Here is a 23,787-nt window from a genome sequence, read left to right on the forward strand (position 1 = left end):
CAAACCATCTGGCATGTCCAAGGACAGGCCACTGAACTAGATGGAGTATTGGTCTGTACCAGTTTGATGATTTGATGTGTAAGTCTCTAAGGAATTTGGACATCTTTGGTAGGTGCCCAATTATTCAGGCTTTGTATTGGAGAGGGGAAATATACCAGAAAGCCTCTTTGCTTTTGGGCTAATACCTAGAAAACTGGGAGACTACTTGCCATTTCTAAAGTATGATTAACTGCGGTTATTACAAGCAGCATATGAAACACTAAAAGGGCCAGTTTCAATGACCTTTATTAGAATATTGCATCTCTTATTTATTTATCATTAAAGTGTAATAAAATCAATGAGCAGCATAATTGAGAATCATGTCAGACGTGATGGAATGGTCCCATAAGGGAGCCATTTATTAAAAGAAGAAATCAGAACAACATGTTCACATTTATCCTGCTATTAGTGAATTTATGGTTTAAAGAAATTTCCAGTTTAATATTAACCTTTACAAATTCTGCTAGAGGGCCAATTATACTTTTCTTCATCTAACGTTCCAAACCACTTAATTATATAAACACAGCTCATCTCTGATTATACAGTTGGCAGCAAGTCTGACCCATCACTAGTATATGATGAACTGGGAGGCATTAAGTGTAGATGAGGCAACATGCCTAACATCTCACCCTGAATAAATAAGAACAGTTGTTTTATTTCACACAGTATTTATCCACTACAACAAAGAACCAATTCCCTTTGGCAAAGATACTCAAAATATATGGCAAGAATAGTTTTTTGAAAGTGACTGATTCTGGAATGAATTCCACATAAATGAATATTGAATACCTTAGGGCCTGATCCTGCAAATGCTTGCTACTGAATATAGTGCTTACTACCAGGTTAGTCCAAATGAAATCGCCTCCTTGCTTCATTATATGAAGCCTGTGAAGTATGCAGTCCCAAGCTGCATATGTTGTTTCGGCTACCATACAGCATTATTAACTTACATCTAAACTTCCAATGAATCAGGGAGAATTTTAGCATAGTTTGGACGACCATATGTAACTTTTGGTTGAAGTAGTTTATGTTGTACTTGCTAACATAGCACCACTAGTTTTCGCTGCTGTTGTTTTTTATTCTGTTCAGGTTCTTATGCCATGCCAATCACCATGGCATCTAAGTGCCTTGTTGACATCCAGAGGGAGGTTTGCAAACACTTTCAGAGGCTACGTTTACACTATGAGCTAGGGGTTTGAGTCCCCTGCTCACGTACATACACTTATGCTAGCTGCCATCGAGCCACCATGAGTATACATAGCAGCGTAGACATGGTGGTAATTTTCAAAGCAAAAGTAATGTCAGTTCACACCATTGACCACAGTACATGAACAAATTCAGTTCACTAATGCCACTGGGTTGCCAGAGATGGAGCTCTTATCCTTATTATGGAGCCAAGCAGGGCTGGCATTGGTGTGTGACATCTCCACTGGTCCACAATGACTTGAAAACGTCAAAACTTTTGGGTGATGTGTCCCCTGTCAACCCAAATGTGTCAGGTAGGACAGGTGGGCTGGCATAGCGGGGGAATTTATCTTTGCCAAGCATAGTGTACTTTCCCTTCACATTGGAAATGGGGGAACAGAGTGTGATTTGGAGTCCTAATGTGATTCATAGTCTGCTCCTGGAGCAATACACCATGTTTCTGCTTCCCTGTGGCAAAGCCCTAAACAAGCTGGGAAATACCAGAGGAGCCAAAGTATTTGTAGGCAACTGAGTTCTCCTCTGCTCAATAAGTGTGGGTTGGTTGGCAGGCTCCAGAGCCTAATGCCCAGAAAAAAAGTTTCTATTTACAGTGCATGAGAGAAAGAGGCCTTTAATAAAGACCCCTGCTCACTCAAGACCCTTGTCCTTCCATCATGCTCACCAGGTTAATCTTATGGTAAGCAAGTATCTTTCTCATGCAAAACTTGCTTGAATTTCACCTAGCATTCTTGTCTGGTAGCACTTAATATGGCAATGGGTAGAGGCTGCATAGACTGTAAAATTCTTGCCTCTGTTCAACCCCTGGAGGTAAAGAGGTTGTTTGCTGAACTACTTCAGATTATCAGCAATGAACATTTAGGCAAAGGATTATTTATTATCACATGCAGTATTTATGTGCACAAATAATTCCATTAATTTACATATAACACCTCAATTACACTGCTCTACAGCCAAAATGCTTCTGAAATAAATGTAGTCCAACTTTACTAATTCTGGGTCACTGAGAACGAAAATGATGCTTAAAATTGTTGATTGGCTCTAGTTTTCAAGATATGCTATTGGGTCAGTATATATGACCCTTGACTTGGGAATGGCGGAGGATAAGTGAGTTATAAAGGGAAGGGATCTCAATTTAAACCAGAAATGACTAAAATACATCTTTGACTGGATCTATGAATAAATCTATGACTGGGTTTCGACAGTATTTGTTTTTTAGGCAAAACAATGAATGATGCAATCTGAAGCTGGTATTGTGTCATGTTATTCCTAGAAGTCATGGATGATGCAATCATAACGAAGCTTACATCACTCTGCTGAACAAATTGCCCTATATCAGCTCTAGAAATCATACAGTGTCGTGCTCTCTTCTTTGTCAGTGTTTGATTTTGCAAAGGGACACATTTCTGTTTAGCCAAAGTGAGCAGAGATGCCTCATACTTGTGTGAACAGTGCAGATAACTTCTGCTATGTTTGTGGTGAAGTGACTTTTGCATCACAAAAGTGCAGTATAACCACTATGGTTAAGAAAGCCTATCACCTTTATTTTGGCTGCAAAATTGGAGATCAGGACAAGAGGCGGGCCCCACACATATGCTGCAACACTTGTGCAACAAATCTTCGCCAGTGGTTGAACAGGAAAAGGAAATCTATGCCTTTTGCCGCGCCAATGATTTGGAGAGAGCCAACAGATCATACCAGCAATTGTTACTTCTGCATGGTGCCTCCAGTTGGGAAAGGTGTGTCAAAGAAGAAAAAGTGGACTATGCATTATCCAAACATTCCATCAGCTATACGCCCAGTACCCCACGGAGAAGGACTGCCGGTTCCTGATGCACCAGAATCATTCTCACTTGAGTCAGACGAGGAAGAGGAAGAGGATGAAATTTCTGGTCCTGAACCATCAATGTCACAGGGCCTACATTTTCTCCCATCCTCCTCCTCTGAACCACACCTCATAACACAAGGTGAACTGAATGACCTTGTCAGGGATTTGGAACTACCCAAGAGTAAGACAGAGCTGTTGGGCTCCAGACTACAGCAGTGGAATCTCCTGGCAGGCTATCAGGGCAAATGGAGCCCATCAATGCTTGCAGACTATTGCTGGACAGTGACAAGAGATGCTCCATTTAATGAATACAAGAGACAAGCCAAGAAGCGCCGAGTAGACACTGAATAGGACTAAACTATGTACCTAATAGTTTTTTGCCTTTTGTTTCATAATAAATTTTATTTATATAACCCTTTTGCTGATTTTTAAAGTGTTACATAAACAGGACAGGTGAAATATTATCATGTAAAGCAACCATAAACACATGAAAAGACCTAGGTTCACAATTTATGATTAAAACTCTACTATCTACACAATATACATAGACATAAAATGTAAAAACTTAAATATATTAGAAACAGTAGCCAATCAGTTCTTTTAATTGTCATATCTGAGTTCAGCACATCAAAATACATAATAAATAGCACATTTTATCTCCGAAGCAGACGACTTCTCAAAAATTGTAGACCAGTGTTATAGTTTCTTAAAATTGGTGGACAGTAATTTTTGTTGGTGTCCTGTAAAGCCTGCACATATTAATGGTTCTCAACTTTTAATACAACAATTTGAAGCACAAATGGTTTAATGACGAACATCCTAGATACATGTTAATGTTTACATCAGTTCTACGAGAAATATTTGAAAATGGTATCAAATTCAATACACCTCTGCTGGAATCACTTTATAAATTTAAGGCACAAATAAACTAAACACTTCCAGAAATAACTATGGCAGTAAACTAGTAATTTCAGCTTTCCATAGAAGATAAAAAAGTTAAATACTAGTGGAAATCACAGTACTTTTTCTTCTCATTCTCAAAAATTCTACATCCTTATATTATTCTCTAAGTGCCAGACCTGGCTTCATTTACTTTTAATGAAAACTGTATGTGTAACTCTTTGCACAGTGCTAAAACACACTCTACCATAGAAACAAGGTTTTTTTAATACCCATGTGGAGTCAATTTCCTAAGTCTGTGACAATTGATGAGTTAAGAGAATTTCATTGTAATTATACAACCAAATATAATTTTAAAACTATTAGAATGAGAAACATGCATAGAAATCTCAAAGTGCTGAAATCAATATTGTGAATTCAGCTTATTCTACCCGCTGGAGTTGCTTGGTCAGACTTGCAGAAAAGAGGTATAAATCTGTGTATAAAATAAGGAAGTGCACACTTGCATCAACGGGTACAGGCTGATGGATTAAGAAATCCCTGTACAATCAGGAGGTATCAACCTGAAGTTTGCTGAGCCAAACAATCAGAATATCAAGCACTCAATTATTGTACGGAAAAGGCTACAGAATTTAATATGGATGAAACCAGTAGGATTCCATAGAACTGGTAGAGTTTAATAGAAAATGACAACCCTTCATAGGTTTAAAAAGCTCTCTTCTCAATTAAATTTCTATGTGATGGTTCAAAAAGGCAAAGCAAGTTGTATTACGCTGAAAGGGGCTAATGGCCCTGTGTCTGGGATCTGCAGGCTCTCCATTAAGTTTGTGAGAGAGTGGAGGTGTTCACCTATGCCCAACTCTCAGCACAGATTTCCTTTTAACAAGAAGAAATCTGGTTTGGCAGTTTTCAGTCCTTCCTGCCTTTTAGTAAATACATGTCAGACAAGTCTATGAATTCACAGAAGTTCTGCAAACTCAAAATATAATTGGAAAGCCACACAAACCTCTTATGTACCTCAGGACTGTACCAGGGGAATCCTGTGAGCAGTGGCTGACGTGCAGGGGAAGGAAGGAGAGGTCACCTCCTCCTCGCCCTGGCTTAGGAGAACAGCACTCTGTCCACAACTTCCCCTTTTTCTTGACTGTTGGGGATGAGAGCTTCCCCTCCTATTTCAACCCACTTTAACAATTGGTCCAAGAACCTCAAAATTTTACCTGGAACTCAAGTTATTCTGTGGAATTCACCTTGTATCACCTGGGATCCCATGCTAGAGAGATGGAGCTTTTAGGCTCCAGTACCATATCTGGTCTCCCACTGCTAATGGTCTTTTCCTCTCCTCATTGATATTGATGTGCGGTTCCTGTTACTATTGTGAGCATCAACACAGAGATTCACAAAGATATAGATTTCTCTCTCTCTCTCTCTTTCACTCACACACATACACACACTCTTGTGGCATGTAACCGTAGAAAAACATCTGGTTTTATCAGAAAAAATAAGAAGATTGATTCCAGTCTCTCATTTACCAGATCTGCGCACAGCAAGAGAAGGTGGAAGATAATCATCCCTAAGTAAACTTGAATTGAGACATGACTCCATAAAACAGAGATAAATTCTAATTAAATGTACAGCAGATTGGCTTTTAAAATAGCAATCAGACCATTTCTCACCATAAGAAATAAGGAGTTTTGTTAGGTAACAGCTGTATAAATCTACTTGAGATCTATGATAGTCACTGGCTATGCTTTGCCGCAGTAAGAGGAGGCTGTGGGCATTCAGCTATGAGCTCTTTAGTGAATTCTACTCCAAATATCATTCTAAATGTGAGCATCTTCCCATTGAACAAAGAAATAGGCTCACAGCTTTGCAGTCAGCAACCATCTTCCTATTTTTCCTAAGTAAGTGGGGTGGCAAGACATCAAAACGCACTCAAGCAATGATTTAGATGCTAAATGTTTGGTTTTTTTTGAATCTTCACAGCATTTCTAATTCTCTCTCAGTGATAATGAGGATGCCTTTATTATTTGTATTCCAGTCAGTTCAGGGTCTCATTGTGCAACACAGTTTACAAATATAGAATAAAAGAGTCCCTATGACATTATTAATGTGACAACAGCTTGACAGAGCAAAAAGTTAAAGATGATAAAAGTCATTGATATTTCAATTCAACCCTTCACTTGGATCTTGTCTAAACATCTAGCTTTTATAACTTTCTTGGACCCTTTTCCTACAGTCTGTTTCAATTTTACTATACACCAAAACTAGATAGTGTGTAATAATAAAACTATTTTATACTGCCAAGTAAAACCTCATCCAGATGATCCATTTTGTAATCACTCAGAACCATTTACAATGTAATCGGAAATACATAAAACACTGTATCAAGATAATAGGACAGTTACATAAAAAGAAAACATTCAAAGTCCTTGGAGCTCACTGTTACACTTCGGAATCAGAGATGGCCTGAGTAGCAAAGTTCAGAATCACATCCAGATATTCCTACAGTTCTCAGTATTTGGATGCAGGACTGTGGCTCTGCCTCATTTCTATAACAATAGCCATGTCACGCTGAGCTTCTTTATGAGTAACAGCTGCTAGTTTTGATTTCATTGAATCTGTGAATGCAGTACATAAATGCAAATGTCATGGTCATCAGCTAAACCACACATATTCAACATCAGGGCTAGGAATTAGGACCAAAATTCTCATGGCTACAGCCATGTCAGCTAAAGAAGAATCTCCATTTCTAGTGCTCACTAGTATTGGGTTTAAAACCATTTGTGTCTTCTTTATTGGCCAAATAATAATAATAATAATAATTAAAAAAAACAGAGAAAGAGAGAGAGAGAATGTGATCATGAATCCTAATGAAAGCAGTAGTTTGCATACTCACTAATAACTTATGCATACTGCCCATTAGGTGGCAGTAATGTGCACTCCCATTAGTTAGAACTTCAAGGTGTGCTAAGCCCTTCACTGCTGATACATGAAATCTCTTGAAGGAGCATTGTCTCAACCCTTTCTGTCCGCTCTAAGATAGCCCAGACAAGCTGTATATTAGGTTTTCTTCTGTTTTTGCAAACCACATATTGTTGATGGCCCTAAGCAGCAAAGTGGCTCAGAAAAGGCCCATAATCTGGAAAAGGAAACCATGGCTCGTTCATCATGATCCTTCTTGCTTCTAGATTCAGTGGAAGACCCTGAGTATGAGATCCACAGGGTTCTGAGAGACTAGAGGTGGTATTCCAGGAACAGGAAGTAGCTGCTGGACACAGCATGCTCCACTCTACAGGGAATATTTTTTTCCAGCAAAAATCTACATTGATGCCACTGCTGATGGAACTAGCATTAACTTGCTTCTATGCCTGCAGCACCTCTTGGAGGAGAACATGGTGTGCGGGTACCAGAGCCAAGGGAGCCATACTGTTAGAAGAGAGAATTGGAGAGCATGGCCCTAAATGGAGATAGGCCAGGGACATATGGTTCTGTGGTTCCCTTTCTGTGCTGGCTCAAAGTCCTTTGCATTAAGGGAAAGATGCGATTTCAGTTCTGTGTGTTCTAAATTTGGGGAGCCTGCTTACATTAGTTATGGATGTATCTGTGGAAAGAAAGCAAGAGGCCCCTGTATCAGAGCAAGACATGAAAGATAATCAAGGGGTGAAATCTTAGCCCCGTGGAAGTCACTGGGAGTTTTGCCACTGACTTCAGTAAGGTCAGGACTTCTTTCTTCATGCTTTATGCTATTTGCATTTTAGTTTTCTGTTCTAAACCTGGCCCAAATAATTTCTCAAAGCTTATCAGAATGCCATTGTTTTAATGTACAGTGAGCCCTCTGCAATTCCAAACTTCCTCGTTACATTATATTGTATTTGGTAATGAGTTTTGTCATCCTGCTGTAAATCGATTACCATGTTATCCAGGATTATTTTCTTCTAAACTGGATGCTGTTAACATTAGTGCAAATGTATGCAGAGGGATTTTTAACCATTATTACATTTGGAATAAACCACCGGCTTCTAAACATGAAAAGGAAGTAGACAGTAGGTGCTTCTGTTCCAGCTGAAGTAAGTTATCATCCTTCCATGAATTCCCAGCTGTGAGGAAGGAGGAAAGGCAAATTTCTGCATGCAGTGCAAAATGGTTCATGACTTTCACCGTCATGAAGATGAAGGTGGCAGGAATGTTTATTTTGTTACCCTGATCCAAATCTGCAGCAAATGATGCTACCAAGCAGAATCCTTTAATTTAGTCACAGACTGGTGGAGTTCAGGGAGTTTCTTTAACAGGGAAGACTGTAGAGATGATTATATAGAGATCAGCCTGAGCTGCAAAGTTCCAGACTGTATCTGAACTTCCCCAAAGTTCACTGGTGTTTGGATCCTGGGTCGTGGTTAAGGCCAGTCTCTAGAGACACTCAGCAGCTCTCTTGGCAGCCCTTTAACCCAGCTGGCTGCAGCAATTACCTTGCTTTTTTTAATCTCAGCCAAAACAGGGTCTCTCCAACAGCGGCCACCACATCTACAGAGCAGCAAGGCAAGAATTTTTTTCTTTCTAACTATTATGCTGATAACATACTGTTAACTGAAGAAGCAACTCAGCAAGAAGAAAACATAAGGTCAGCCAATCAGATCTCCATTTCTAGGGAGGACTTTATCGCATGGTCACAGAAAGACAGATAACAAACCTCAAAAAAAATGTTCCCAAACTTGAAGCTCCTTATCTAGGCCTGCAGCCCTGGGATCAGAGGACAGGGCATTTCTCGCTTTCTGTTCTGTTGCTGTTATGAGCACTTGTGTGAGCCTATATGACCAGGGACTGAGCAGGGCCTCTGCACCATGTCACACATACATATTTGAGGAACTGCTCAGCCGGCATTTGTGAAAGCAGAAATTCAAGAGCTGTAGAAGGAAAAGGCCTCATAGATCCTGTCCAAATTCCCTCCAGATTGCAATTGTCCTTCCTTGGGAGAGGAGAGTGAGAAGAATCCAGCCACTCTTCCCGTAGCCCTTATATGATTCCTGAATTTAAAAAAAAGCAGATGCATGGAATACAATTTTGAATAGCAGCAGTCCCAATTGGCCCTCATAAGGGAGAGCAAGAGAGACAGAGGAACTCATACAAGTTAGCAGCCCATACAAGTTAGCAGCTTACCAAAGCAAATACAATTAATTCATAATCATAGTGATATTGTTGTGAGACAGTAATGCATTGTTGGGGATCAGGATTTCTGGGTTCTATTCCTGGCTGTGGGAGGGGAGTGTAGTTTGGTGGTTAGAGCTGTGATTACACATGAACTAACCAAGCACATAGATTTGGCACATTCCATGTGAATGGCTATATGACTGAATGGAAGAGACTTGATTTTGTTATATTAGACAGTTCAACTTCTATTTCAAGCCTTGTCAGAAATGATTTTGTGCAATAGCTCTGTCACTGTATTTGTAAAATGGAGTGTGGAAGCTCATACTGATACCTGGCCACCTCCTAAATTGGGGGCATTGGCCTTGCATAATAAGAAGGGCTATGGAGTGCCTGGAAATATAAGCAGCAGTTTGAAGAATACGTGAGATTTGAACTCTTGGCTCCTAGCCCTGTCACTGAGCACTTTTCTCATGCCTAAAAGTTAGCTCGATGAAGAGTCTGGCTTTGTTTGTCTTGTGGAATATCCCACAAATTCTAGTACACTTGAGAGCTCTGATTTCCTTTTTCAAAATATAGGGCGAAAGCTGACTTTCTAATGATAGCCACTGAGTGGAGTGACACACTCAATCACACAATCTGAGTAACATGCTACATAAGTGGTGATAGAAGACTAGATATTTGTTACTTAGCCATATATTGTTTTGACATGGTTTGTAAATATTCTCAACTATGAATTTAATGTCTCCGTACTTTATTTTTTGGTTCAGATATGAAACTAGCCCCTTTAAATATCGTTTCCCATCTTAATAACATGTAAGAAGCTTCTGACAAATCATTAGTGCAGTTAAAAAATGAAGCCACCAGTGGCAAATGTGAAGTATGGCTAAATTTTAGAATATATTTGATTTATGCTTTAAACAAAGCCAGAGACTTAGCTCACAACATACTGTAGATCAGCAGAACCAGCACAAAGAAGAATGTTCAAATCCTTTACTGCAAAGACTCTTGCTAATCTCTGTCTTTTAACACACGGTTTGGAGAGCAAGAGTAGTAAAAAGGATTTTTAATATAAACTGTCTCTGAAATGTTAATAAGTTTGGCATTTCATGTTATTTCCCTTTTATTTAAAGTCTATTGAATTCCTGCATATGTTGTACAGCTTTTACCAGGAAAGGAGTAAGATGAATGTTAGAAAATACATGTACAGTATATAATTGGCTCCAGTGGAGTTGGCAATTTGGGAATATACTAAAGGGAATAATCCTGCATTGGCAGGGGATGAACTAGTGACCTAATCAGTCTAGTCCATGTCTAATTTCTAGGATACTATGAATAGCTGCTTTTTAATACATCAACAAAAGGAATACTTAAAAAGCTTGATTTAAGAAAGTACTGTTAATTGAAAAAGAATTCAAAAAAATTAGTTTTATATAAAATGTGACCAGAGAATGACACAAATTTTACCTTCTCTTGCTTGGACACCTTAGTTAATTTTAAATAATTACAAAGTTATTTTAAGAAAAACAGGGAAAAGAAAATAAGTCTTAAATATTATATTATAAATTATAACTTTCTAATGATTCTAGAACTGTATAGAAAATCATCAATATGTAAAATTCAAAGGAGAGGCCATTGTTTCTAATAGAAACAAGTTATTTCTATTTTTAAAATATTATCACAGAAGACCACAATTACTGCTGAAGACTTGCCTGCCACACTACTTCAATATGCCCAAACTGGGATCAAATAAGCTATGCAAACTGGTACCTTCAAATTTGTTTAAAATTGCATTTGTTCCCACCAAGTCAGTAAACACATCAAGATTCTATTGTAACTAAGGGAAATTAAATCTGTTCATGAAAATAACTTAAAGAAGATTAAATTTGTGCAGTTTTTCCAACTTAAATAAATAACCCAATATTTTCATTCCGAAAAACAAATATGATCACTAATGAACAGAACTGAACATTGTAGGAATTTAAATCCATATTTTGCCATCAGCTTAGAAATCATACTTTGGTTTGGAACTTTTTTTTAACCTACTGTCCTTAGTAGGTTAAAACTTCAAAGACTGGATATGTATGAAAGAGGAGAAGGGAAATTTTCAGCATTTTCATTTTGTTTACTTTATATGCTTGGGCATTATGTGTCTAGTCCAGGTCAGCTTTCTTTTTTCTTATTTCTCTGCATGAAGGGTCTAATCCTGGTCCCACTGAAGACAATGGCAAAATCCTACCAATCAAAATGGAGCAAGTAATTTTTTTTTCTTTACTGGTCATCTTCATTTTTTACAAGTCAGTTTTATACAACTTTTCTGGCTCTAAATATCCATAGAAAAAGAGTTATTAAAAAAAGACCAAGTAGAACTTCACTAATTTACATTTACTGGGAAAAACCCAGCATCTGCTAGTCAGCCTTGATGAGAAGTGGGGAGAGATAGCGTCTTACATGTGTATCAATTGATGGTGTGCGTGTGAGGGGGAGGCAGTTGCATTATTAAGTGTGAACAATCCTACCTACTCCAGCTAGTGAACTATTATTTAAAGAGCAGGTAAAGGCAAAGGCCAGCAAAATTATAACTTCAGCCAGTAAAAAAAATGTGGAGATGACCACAAGCCATAAATCTTAATCCAGATCCAAACTTCCGCAAAGGTTAGAGATGTTTGGATCTGGGGGGAGGATGGAGGTTCTACCATTGCTAAACAAAACAGGAATGTCAAGGGCACCATACCAAAGATCATCATACAAAGTACCCCTCCAGTATGAATCTCCCCTCATCTCTGTAGAAAGGGGACCCTAATACTAGCAAGGCATGGATCTCCTTGGCCAGCCAGGACCCATGGAGGGAAGGGCATTGAGTACGAGGAATCCAAGGTGGTGGAAGGGAAGGAATTGCACATTGTCCTCTCTCTAGCCCATTAAAATATTAATACTCCCAAGGTTATTAATTTTCTCGTGTACCTACCTTGGAAACCTGGAAAGCTAGTTAGTGAATCCCTCATAGCATGGTTCCATTGGTGTCATGGAGCCGCAGGGTTTGGGGGAGTCACCATATTTTGGTGTGGCTTCTCTTTGTGTTTTGGGGAGTGGGCGTCATTTACTAATTAAAAAGTCCCCTCCTGTGGTAAAATCCATGAGAGAATATGGACTCAGGTCTTGGGCCTGTTTCTGATCTCACTCTCACCACTATAATTCCAGAGTAACTCCATTAAGTGGAGTTACACAAGGATTTTGTGGATTTGAATGAGAGCAGAATTAGGTACGTAGATATGATCCTGCTAGGTGCTGAACATTCTGGTCCTGATCTAGCAAAACACTTAAGCACATGCTTAACTTTAAGCATATGAGTAGTCCCGTTGAAATCAATGAGACTATTTACATGTTTAAAGGTGAGCATGGGATTAAGTGATTTGCTGGATCAAGGCCAGAACATTCAGCACCTTGCAGGATTGAGCCCTGTCTCCTTATCCTATACAATCCCTTAACTTCATACTTGCACCTGATATATTTGATATTCTGTGGCTCTTTCCTCCATTTATCTTCAGTCTGGATAATTTTTCCACAGTTTCACTATTTATTTGGAAAGCTGAAAGTCAAAGTTTAGAGCTTTGCTTTGATGTAAAATGTCAGACCATAAACAACAAATGCAAATACTTCTTTGGTGACCACAAATCTGTCTGCTTCTTTTGAATCACAGCTAAAAATAATTAAAAGTTGTGTTATTTGGCATAATACATCTTTTCTACCTTACATCCTGGAAATTCGCTGAAAACGATCGGTAACTTTCAACATCTGTCATGATTTCAAAATGTGTCAGAAATAGTTTAATCATCATATAACTTAATGCTAAATTACACTTGGGACCAAATTCTACTCTGTTCTGCTGAAGCTATGCAAAAGAGTGTAGAGTTTTGCCCATGCTGTCTGCTTTTCTAAACAGAAAAATGATGTGAATCATTATGATAAATCTGGTCATAATAATTCCTCTTAATTCACCTCCTTTACAAGGATATTCCTTTAAATTACTGTTTTTTAATGTTTAATGAATTTGTTCAACTATTTCCTTCCCCATCTTTTTATTGGACCTACTCAGTAGTAGTATGATCTGCACACTAGTACACACTGTTGGACACAGGCAGCAGAAGTACTTCTGAGACAATTGCTGAAATCCTGTAGGGATAAAGTAGCTGGGCTAAAGCTGGAAAACTATTGCTGGATAGTGAGATATGCTGTAAAAATATGTTTTCAGATACATACATTTATTACAGTAGCAAGTAAATTGCATTGATTATAGAATACATGACCTTTTTGCCAAAGCACAGGCTTCTACTGCTTAACTTAAAGGAAAGTCTGCATTATCTATCATTAGAATTAATGAAATACTCCACTTTCACAGAAAAGATATTCTAATCAGTACATCTTATCACAAACAAGAAGCAACTTGCTAAAAAAATGGTTACATCTTTTACATAGAATGCAAAACGATAATTAGCAAGAAAAAGGATAAACTTTTAAGTGCAGATTTCCAAAAGACCTAAATTCCTAGTTAGGCACCAGAACAAGTGGATAGATTTTCAGAAGAGGACCCCAAGCATGTTTTTGGCAGGTCAACTTAGCAAAATTCAAACTTCAATTTGCAATTTTGTGATCTCAAGTTCTCACATTCAACAGACGCACTCCAGTCATCTCTGACAATATTGCCTCATGGAGATATCTGGGATGAACAGGCAACAAATAGTCACAAACATATTTATTATTGTGGCTGGAATTTTCAAAGGAGCCTAAGGAAGTTAGCCAGAGAGATTCAAATGGAGTTGGGCACCCAGGTCCTACAAGTTCCTTTGAAATAGCAGCCTATCGATGCAGATACTCTCACCCATATTCCGAACAGGGGAATCAGCATCAGAAATATCCACTTTCCAAGACATACAGCATTCTCTATTGAGTCATGCACTTATCAGTTGAAGAGATCCAGCATCTATTTTTACTAGAAAATAGTTTCTCGGTACAAAAGAGGCATTGAAAGGGTAGGCTAGATATGGCCAGTACAAACAGATTTCAGTTATCAGTTAACATTTTATGAAAAGGAGCTTCCAACTTTTTTTTTTCCAAATAGTGTTATTACTGGTGTGGGGTATTTTACAAAGTTCTGTTATCAACATAAGACTACCCTGTGGAAACAAAACTGACATCAGTGTCTAGATTTCATATGTAAAAGATTTCACTATGATTCAAAAAATCCACTGAATTTTTTTTCAATGTGTCAATGTATAGGACGCCTTTTGTTTCCTGTGATTCAAGTACTGAATGTGGAGGAAAATAACTATGTGACTATCTCTACTTACAGAATAATCAACAAACTCATTATACATATCTACTACCCATTAGCAAATATATGGAAATGGGGATTTTCTCCAGAACTGGAAGTAACTTTAAAAGTTTGCCCCCTGTACCAAATAAAGGGTCCAAAGTGCATCAAGGATACATCAGCTCAGCATTTGCCCATAATATGGATTAGGAATTTACTAATTGGAATGAAAACTATCACAACATTTTTCCTGGCACAATAATAATCTACTTGACCTGAAAAAAAGAGAGTTTCTAATTCAAAACCACCTCTAATAATGTTAATAGTGTAAAATGTTTCAGGCTGTATCAGAAATACATTTTGCAGCTTGCTGATGGCAGAAAGCCTAAAGCCCATAGGAATTTCCCCACTGAAGCACAAAACACAGACATTTTCAGCAACTGTCTTTCTAACAGCTTTTCTGGATAATACACAGTTTTTCTTCTGCTTATTTTTTTCCTTGTATTTCTGTATAATTCATATATATCAGATGATCATCTGTCATTAAAGCAAATGTGGAACATGCATTTTCCTCAACATTCCTTTACTCTGCACTAAATGTAAAACAGACTTGAACTTTTCTTTCCATCCCCTTCCCTTCCAAATAAAAATACTCTCAGGACCACTAGACACTAATGGCTTCTTTCAGCTATCAAAGCAGTACTGTAAAAATATTGACTGTTCTTTCATAACGAAAATGCATTTTTTAAACAACACTGCACAATATTTGGTAACTTAGCAAAAAGGTGACATGGTGCTGAAAGTTTAATCATGGCATAATTTTAAATCCCCAAATTGGATTACAAAGTTTAGGGCAAAACCATGAGTGAAGTGCTGAACTGTAATCAGCAGATCAGTACGTAATAGATTACTTTCTCCTTCGACATCAATATCTTTGACATAAGATTCCTATGCACTGGACCTTGATCTGTTGTCCATCATACAGCTTTATGCTATCGTCCCTTATTATATTAAATATATTTTCATTACGAAGGAGAGATTCTAGATATGTTGGATTTCTGCATGCTGCCCCCACCTGGAAAGGTGTAAAGTCCCTACAGGGTTTCAAAGGTAAAAGAAGAAATACAGCATAGGTACTTAGGCTCCAAAGTGTTCTGGGAGCTTTTGAAAAATTTGTCCTAAGACCTTAGCAGCCATGAGCAGATTGTCCTCCACAAAGACAGAGTTATTGGGTTGTTGCTGATTCTTCAGACCTCACAGAATTGCAGGTAAAACCATTTCCTAAGAATTAGGCAGCAACCCACCTCCAGTGCCAAAAGAGGATGAATTCACAAGGAGGCCTGAGTTCTCATGATTTGTTCAGTGATTTCCATGGGCTGCAGACTTTGAGTAGGCATTGGACAAGCTGGAAGCCTTGTAATGATGTGTACAGGATTTGGGTTTCAGCAGTCTAGTTCAAGCTAGGATATATAGGAGATTTGAATTTTGAAAGAAGGCTATGCCAAACTGAGTGGCTGTGTGTGTGTGCTGTTTTCCCCTGTTCTTGCTGCCAGGACTGTTACATTTAGAAGATATGCTGATTGAATTTAAAGCATGAATTTACTAGCATTTGGCTCAAGAGATCATTGGCCCCCTGCTATTTATAATGTCTCTGATGAAATTAACAATTCATGTTTTAGATTCCCTTATTTAAGGCAAGTGTTTCCTCTCTCTCTAGTTTCCTCCTTACATTCTGTCCTTGGTTATCTCTCCAATTATCTCTCCAAATTTGTGTGTTTAAACAAAAATATTTCCCACTATCTCCCAACACATCATTCTCTCTCTTTATGTAGGGATCTCATTGTAACTTCTTAGAGAAAGCATAATTTGTTATCCTGAAAACTAATTTATTATAATGGTGTGAGAACAAGACAGAAATTGTATTTCATGAAAAAATGTACTGAGAATGAAAAGCTTCTGTTTAAGTGCATAATTATGGAATATGTTGCCTTTACTGTATCTCTGAATACCAAATTCTTTACTCACTCTTGTGACTTACTTATCATGCCTCCTAGGGGACATTTGGATTAGGTGTTTGCTCTTTGAATTAAATACCCAACAAAAGAATCTATTCTCCAATCAAGGCACGGGGATTTACAGAGCAAATCCCATTAATGACAATAAGAGTTACATAGTTAGCATCCTTCAACCACATGCAGAATTCCCACTGATGTCAATGGGAGCACTATTCTTGTATGGACTGAGGCCAACCTATGGCCCTTCACTTTTAAAAAAAACTGAGCCCAAAGATTCTATTACTAGAGCAAAGGGAGACTAAAGGCCTAATTCTGCTCCTATTAAAATCAATGGGAGTTTTATGATTGATTTAACAATTTATTTCCTTGACAATTAAGTTTCTATAATGGTGCAAGAACAAGAGAGAGATTGTATTTAAAGGTAGAAAAAGTGGGGTCTAAGAAGAGAGCCATTGGTGGTGAAGAAACTTAACAAACAGGTAACTTTGCGTATGTCTACACTGCACACTAAGTCCAGGCTCTCGCTCAGGTTTGAGCCAAAGCCCCCTCTTCCATCCACACACAACTCAGCTCGATTCAGGTGGCAAGCACTCAGGACCCAGATTCTGAGTGGCTCAGGACACTGCTGGGGATGGAGCAGTCAAAGCCTGACTCCCACTGAGACTTGCTTCCAAGCCCTGCCATGGATACAGGTCAAGCCACAGATGCGAGTCAGAAGATCTGCATGGTGCAGTCTGGATATGTTGGCACCTCTGAGACCCCCAGATCCAGCAATTGTAAACCCAGGTTTACAATGCAGTGTGGATGCTCAGACAAGAGCTTGGAAACACCGAGTCCACAAGCCAGGGTCCCACAGTCCTGGGCTTAGTGTGCAGCCTAGACATATCCTTAGGTGCTCACCCTAAAATTCTCCAACTGGTGATTTCATACTAATAATTTTTACTCTTAAATTTTGTAATATATTGTACATGTATAGTAAAATGTAAAAATATTTGTACATTTACTCATTCAAGTATTCTCCCACCTTTGAAAGTTATGGAGTGTCACGAAAAAACTGGAAAATATTTGATTAAAATTTTAGTGGCATAAATCTGCATAGTTCAGCTGAAGTCAGTGGAACTATGTTGATTTGCAGTATCTAAGGATCTACCCCTTGAATTACAGCCAGTAGCAGCCTTCTGACTTAAACATGTGATTTCATTCTTTTCACTGAGTAGAGGGATGGGCAATGTACAGTGACCTTAGGCAAACTTCCATGGACAACTTTAATGTTTAATAACACAATAAAATATTTGATTTATTTAAATGCCAAAGCATTTCTTCTGATGAAACTGTTGCCTCAGAATATAAACTTGTTTACTGTGCTGATGACAGAGCCCTTCTTCAGCAAGATGGCTGCTGCCACCACTCAGAGTCAACAGTGACAGCCTGGGAAGCTGGGAAGCTTTCAAAAACAGACAGACATTTAATAAGATTCTCGGTGACATCATTGCTTTGGGAAAAAGTAAGCGGGGCAAAGGAGAAGCTAAAGAAAAAACTCACTGTGTTTAGCATTGGCAACAATAAAAAATATTTTCTTAAGAAATAAAAGAATAAATAAATAAAAATAAAAATATAATAATAAATAATAAAAAGCTAGAACTGAAGATATTCAGGCCTGATATTAAAGAAATCTGCTTGCAACCTAATAGGCTGGAGAAATTTTATTCTAGAAGAGTTTATGCTCATGAAATGCTGCCAAGAGCAACACAACTGCAATTGTGTTGTATTTGCTGTGGCCAGATTGTGACTCCTAACTCTCACATGCATACTGCCACTTGCTTCATTTGGAAAAGAAATCAGACGGATAACTGCTCACCAGTGTGATTAAGGGACTCACGGCCTGGCACTATGTAAACAGCTGCAAAAAATTACAGCTGTTTGGGGTGAAACATTCTAAAAACCTTTGCAAATAAGGTGAGTAGATAGCAAGGATGAAAAATTGGGACAGGGTTGAAGGGCAATAGATGCCTATATAAGACAAAGCCCACAGTACTGGGACGTCTGGTCACCCTATTTGCAAATGTTATGCAATTTGCTTTTGTAAGATTTCTGATGCCTCCCTAAGAACTGCTCAGGTCCAAGAATTTATTCAGGTATAACACACAAGCACGGTTCCCAGGGTTACTTTACTACTGCTGCTTCTAGCACTTCAACTGACGCTGTCTTCTACTCAGAATAAATTCCAGTCCACAAATACCCATAAAATAGACCCATATATAATATCACCACTATATGCAGTTACAGATTTGACTATTGTTGCTATAGCGTATGAGGTTGTCCTCTTGTTACTGTTCAAATACATTAGGTAATTCAAAAATAAAAACTTCTTGACGTCCCCAGAGGGGGCCAAGAATGAGTGAGAAATCCCTATGTCCCTCCCCTACTTCCCCGAGGACAGACATTGCTATTGTGGGAGGTGCTTGCAGTGCTGCTTAAAGGGTGTACTGATCTTGATCACAACTCTGTAACCATGCAGAGATCACTCCAAATCTGGCCCAGAGGGTTTAGCTGACAATGTTCAATAAGGAGAGGAGGTCTATACAGCTGTAATGTGTCTTGAAGCCTTTTCAGCATTCTCTCTTCGTTTGTGGATGTCTGTAGCTCATAACAAGTGCCAGATGTTCATCCAGTGCAATCAAAAATTCAAGTGGCTAAATATATCCTGATATCACGGCAATTCGATGGGATAGTCCCATCGTGAAGTTTTCTCTATTGAAATACATGAACAGCAGATCAGAAGAGAGCCTCCAGTGCCGTAAGTAGCATGTTTCCCCACACTACTGTCTATTCTTTCTGAAGTAGTCACATCATGAACCAAAAAAATCCATGTGTTTTAGTACAATAAATATACATGTGAGACTTTGATTTTACTTAATTTCCACTCACAAATGTGTGACTTGGTAAGTGGACAGCAGTAGTGTAACATCCACGAGGATTGTTTGTAAAGCAGTACTTCCATTCAAGCCATTCTTCTCTACATTTCTTCTACTGAGCATGGGAGAAAGCACAAAGATGCTTGATTGTAAATGGAATGTGGACGATGAGGCTGACATCCTGGGCTGAACAGAAGTGGAACTGACCTTTTGATACTAGACGTGAGATGACAGGTGGGATGGGGATAGATTGTGAAGGTCCTTGATGGTGAAGACAAGTAACATGTTTCAGGTGACAGAGATGAGGGAACCAGAGGAGGGATGCAAAGAGAGAGTTCTCAGGGGTCAAAGCAACAGGCTAGGAAAATGATCTTTACGATATGGATATGGGCAGAGCAAGACTGCATTTCTCAAGGCCAGAGAGAAGGATGTTGCAGTAATCAGAACTCAAAATGATGAGCGCCTGGAGGAGAGCTTTTGCTAGGTGGGGATGGACGGCAAAGACTCTATCTTCAGTATTTGATGAAGAAAGAATCTGAAAGGCTTGTACATAGCCTGGACATGAGGACCTAGGACCTCCTGGATGTGAGGACATAGCCTGGACATGAGGACCAAATCGAAGACTCCCATGATTGGAGGAGATGCAAAACTGACATTCTGATTACTTGCCTTCATTAAAGATCTGATGGCACTTTTCACAAGCGTATGAATGTGTTAACTCTGCTATCCTTGCTAAATTTCATCTGGGTAATTACATTCTGCTTTCCTAAATCCCTCTATGTTTACACATAGATATGCTGTTAGTCATCTCCTGTGTTAACATGTTGTGTAATGTTATCCTGTGTTGTTAATTGTTGCTGCATGTGTCACCAGAGGTATCTGCATGGATGGAGGGAGAGGGGGAGTAGGGATCCTTGCATATAGTTTGTTAAAATTGTGATTTTTTGAGATGAAAAGGCATTATAGAAATGCAAATGTATATCTATACCTAGGGGGGGGGAGCAATATGGTCTAATGGTCACAGCACAGATCAGAACTGTCTCCCTGTGTGGTCTTAAGCTACTCGCTTAGCTTTATTATGCCTCCATTTCCCATCTGAAACAATGAATATTAACTGGTTAATGTTTGGATCAGCTATCTGAAAATGTAAGGCCGAGTGTGAGTGCTAAGTACTATTTGAAAGCTCTTATTAAATGCTGTTATTCAGAACTAGGCATTTCTCTGATGCAGCTAGTGGCAATGAAATGACTACCAAGTTCAGTAAAAGCAGCAAAGAATCCTGTGGCACCTTATAGACTAACAGACGTTTTGGAGCATGAGCTTTCGTGGGTGAATACCCATTTCGTCAGATGCTACCCCTCTGATACTTGATACCAAGTTCAGCAAACTTTTAAAAATTAATTTGTTTCTGAATAAGAACTTGGGGAACCAAAGCTCTCAAAACAAACCAAATCAGTTAGAAAAAAAACACAAAAAAACTTTTTCAATATATAGAGCAGCTACAGACGCTGAAGATTTCCTCCTAAAATATATCAAAAGGTATGTTTAGACTTAAAACAGTTGAGCTTTGAAAGACACTAGGATATGTCTAAACAGCCAGCAGCAGCCCGTAGTAGCAAGTCAGAGAGTATGTCTACATTGCAGTTAAAAACCCACAGCTGGCCCATGCCAGTTGACTGGGGCTCGTGGGGCTCAGGGTAAGAGGCTGTTTAACTGTGGCATAGACATTCAGGCTTGGGCTGAAACCTGGGCTCTAGGATCTTGCAAGGCGGGAGAGTCCCAGATCTTGGACTGCACCCTGAATCCAAACCTCTACACCTCAATTAAACAGCCCCTTAGCCTGAGCCCCATGGGCCCAAGTCAACTGGCATGGGCCAGGCAGGGGTGGTTAATTGCAATGTAGATAAACCCACTGTAGACATACCAAGGGAGACGGGGTCAACAGGCTCAGGTTTGCAGGGCTCATGCTCTAGTGCTAAAAGCCCTCTTCTGTCCACAGGCTTCAGAACTTAAGCTTCAGCTCAAGCCACAATGTCTGCACAGCCCTGTGAGCTTTCATCCATCCATCTGGGCTCTGAGACTTGTTCTGCAAGCTGTACAGGCAAATCCTGAAAGCCCTGGAGACCGGTAACAACTTTTAAGCATTTTTTTAACCTATGGATATTAATTTTATCTATGCTGTCTGGATCATTTAGTCTGCATAGAAAATATGAATCAGTGATTGACATAATCCCATTTATTTCCAAACTCTAAGGAGCACTCTATTCCCTACTTAGGGCACTCACCTGGGATGTGGGAGACCCACAGATGAATCCTCATTCTGAAGCAAGGACTTACACCTAGCTCTCTTCCTGTCAGGTTAGCACTCTAACCATCAATGCAGGGCCGGCTCCAGGCACCAGCTAAACATAGAGGCTGCCGCCAAATTGCCGCTGCCGCCGAGGAAACGCACCTGCCGCCCTAAGGGCACACAGACTGCCCCCGCCACCCACGGCGGCAATTCGGTGCACTGCTTGGGGCAGCAAAAACTGTAGAGCCGGCCATGCATCAGTGTATAGGGTAGTCTGGGGTGAGTGTTTCTCAATCTCTCCTGTTCCACTTTGTATAAAATACTTGAGTCATTTGGCCAGAGAAAGAGTGCAAGAATGACTCTAGAGTCTTGTAGTTAGGGCACACATCTTATAGAGGAGACACCAAGATTCCTAAGAGGTCTCACATCCTAGGTGAATGGCCTTATCACTGGGCTATTGGGTGTAAGGTTAGTCGCACCAGCACCATCTCCCCTAGTTTTTATAATGATGCCTAAATCCTCCTGTGAATGTAGCCTGAAAAATCAAAATATTACGTTTTAATAATTGTCAAAACAAAAATTTCCAAAATTTCCAAAAATGTTTTTCTTTGTTTGTTTCAGCTGAAACAAATTGTCAAAACTGACCTAGATTCATTAAATGTTTCAATCAACCCAAATCTGCATTTTTTTGGTGAAAAGAAGTTTTGTCCCCAAACTTTCAACATTTGCCAAATCATTCAGACTATTGTAGAGTTTTGTATTGAATCATAGAATATCAGGGTTGGAAGGGACCTCAGGAGGTTATCTAGTCCAACCCCCTGCTCAAAGTAGGACCAATTCCCAACTAAATTATCCCAGCCAGGGCTTTGTCAAGCCTGACCTTAAAAACCTCTAAGGAAGGAGATTCCACCACCTCCGGGTTACCCATTCCAGTGCCCCATCACTCTCTTAGTGAAATAGTGTTTCCTAATATCCAACCTAGACCTCCTCCACTGCAACTTGAGACCATTGCTTCTTTTTCTGTCATTTGCCACCACTGAGAACAGCCTAGCTCCATCCTCTTTGGAACCCTCCCTTCAGGTAGTTGAAGGCTGCTATCAAATTCGCCCTTATTCTTCTCTTCTGCAGACTAAACAATCTCAGTTCCCTCGGCCTCTCCTCATAAGTCATGTGCTCCAACCCCCTAATCATTTTTGTTGCCCTCCACTGGACTCTTTCCAATTTTTCCACATCCTTCTTGTAGTGTGGGGCCCAAAACTGGACACAATACTCTAGATGAGGCCTCACCAATGTCGAATAGAGGAGAATGATCACGTCCCTCGATCTGTCGGCAATGCCCCTACTTATACAGCCCAAAATGCTGTTAGCCTTCTTGGCAACAAGGGCACACTGTCAACTCATATCCAGCTTCTCATCCACTGTAACCCCTAGGTCCTTTTCTGCAGAACTGCTGCCTACTCATTCGGTCCCTGCACTTGTCCTTGTTGAACCTCATCAGGTTTCTTTTGGCTCAAACCTCTAATTTGTCTAGGTCCCTCTGTATCCTATCCCTACCCTCCAGCATATATATCACTCCATTCAGTTTAGTGTCATCTGCAAACTTGCTGAGAGTGATGTCCATACCATCCTCATGATCATTAATGAAGATATTAAAAAAAATGGCCCCAGGACCAACCCTCGGGGCACTCTGCTTGATACCGGCTGCCAACTAGACATGGAGCCATTGATCACTACCCGCTGAGCCCGATGAGCTAGCCAGCATTCTATCCATCTTATAGTCCATTCATCCAGCCCATACTTCTTTAACTTGCCGGCAAGAATACTGTGGGAGAACGTATCAAGAGCTTTGCTAAAATCAAGGAATAACACATCCACTGCTTTCCCCTCATCCACAGACCCAGTTATCTCCTCATAGAAGGCAATTAGGTTAGTCAGGCATGACTTGCCCTTGGTGAATCCTTGCTGACTATTCTTGATCACTTTCCTCTCCTCTAAGTGCTTCAGAATTGATTCCTTGAGGACTTGCTCCATGATTTTTCCAGGGACTGAGGTGAGGCTGACTGGCCTGTAGTTCCCTGGATCCTCCTTCTTCCCTTTTTTAAAGATAGCATCCATTGTCAAACTATCTAAATAGATGTTTTGAA

At 39.5% G+C, this 23,787-nt stretch overlaps 1 protein-coding gene and 1 long non-coding RNA gene across 3 annotated transcripts in view; one reads left to right on the forward strand and one right to left on the reverse strand.

Moving 5' to 3' along the window:
• ANGPT1 (angiopoietin 1) overlaps nt 1-23,787 on the reverse strand; it is a 212,683-nt gene that overhangs the window by 120,097 nt on the left and 68,799 nt on the right. The gene's annotated exons all lie outside the window — the stretch shown is intronic.
• LOC127045435 (uncharacterized) overlaps nt 17,538-23,787 on the forward strand; it is a 37,315-nt gene continuing 31,065 nt past the window's right edge. Inside the window, exons 1-4 of one of the 2 annotated variants that reach the window (XR_007772707.1) lie at nt 17,538-17,942; nt 19,082-19,235; nt 21,353-21,480; nt 22,265-22,393. This is a non-coding gene — a long non-coding RNA (uncharacterized LOC127045435). Of the gene's footprint in view, nt 17,943-19,081; nt 19,236-21,352; nt 21,481-22,264; nt 22,394-23,787 lie in introns of those variants that run through there. The other variant, XR_007772708.1, reaches the window with a different exon arrangement.

The sequence above is a fragment of the Gopherus flavomarginatus genome, chromosome 2 (assembly GCF_025201925.1).
Source record: "Gopherus flavomarginatus isolate rGopFla2 chromosome 2, rGopFla2.mat.asm, whole genome shotgun sequence".
Classification (NCBI taxonomy): Eukaryota; Metazoa; Chordata; order Testudines; family Testudinidae; genus Gopherus; species Gopherus flavomarginatus.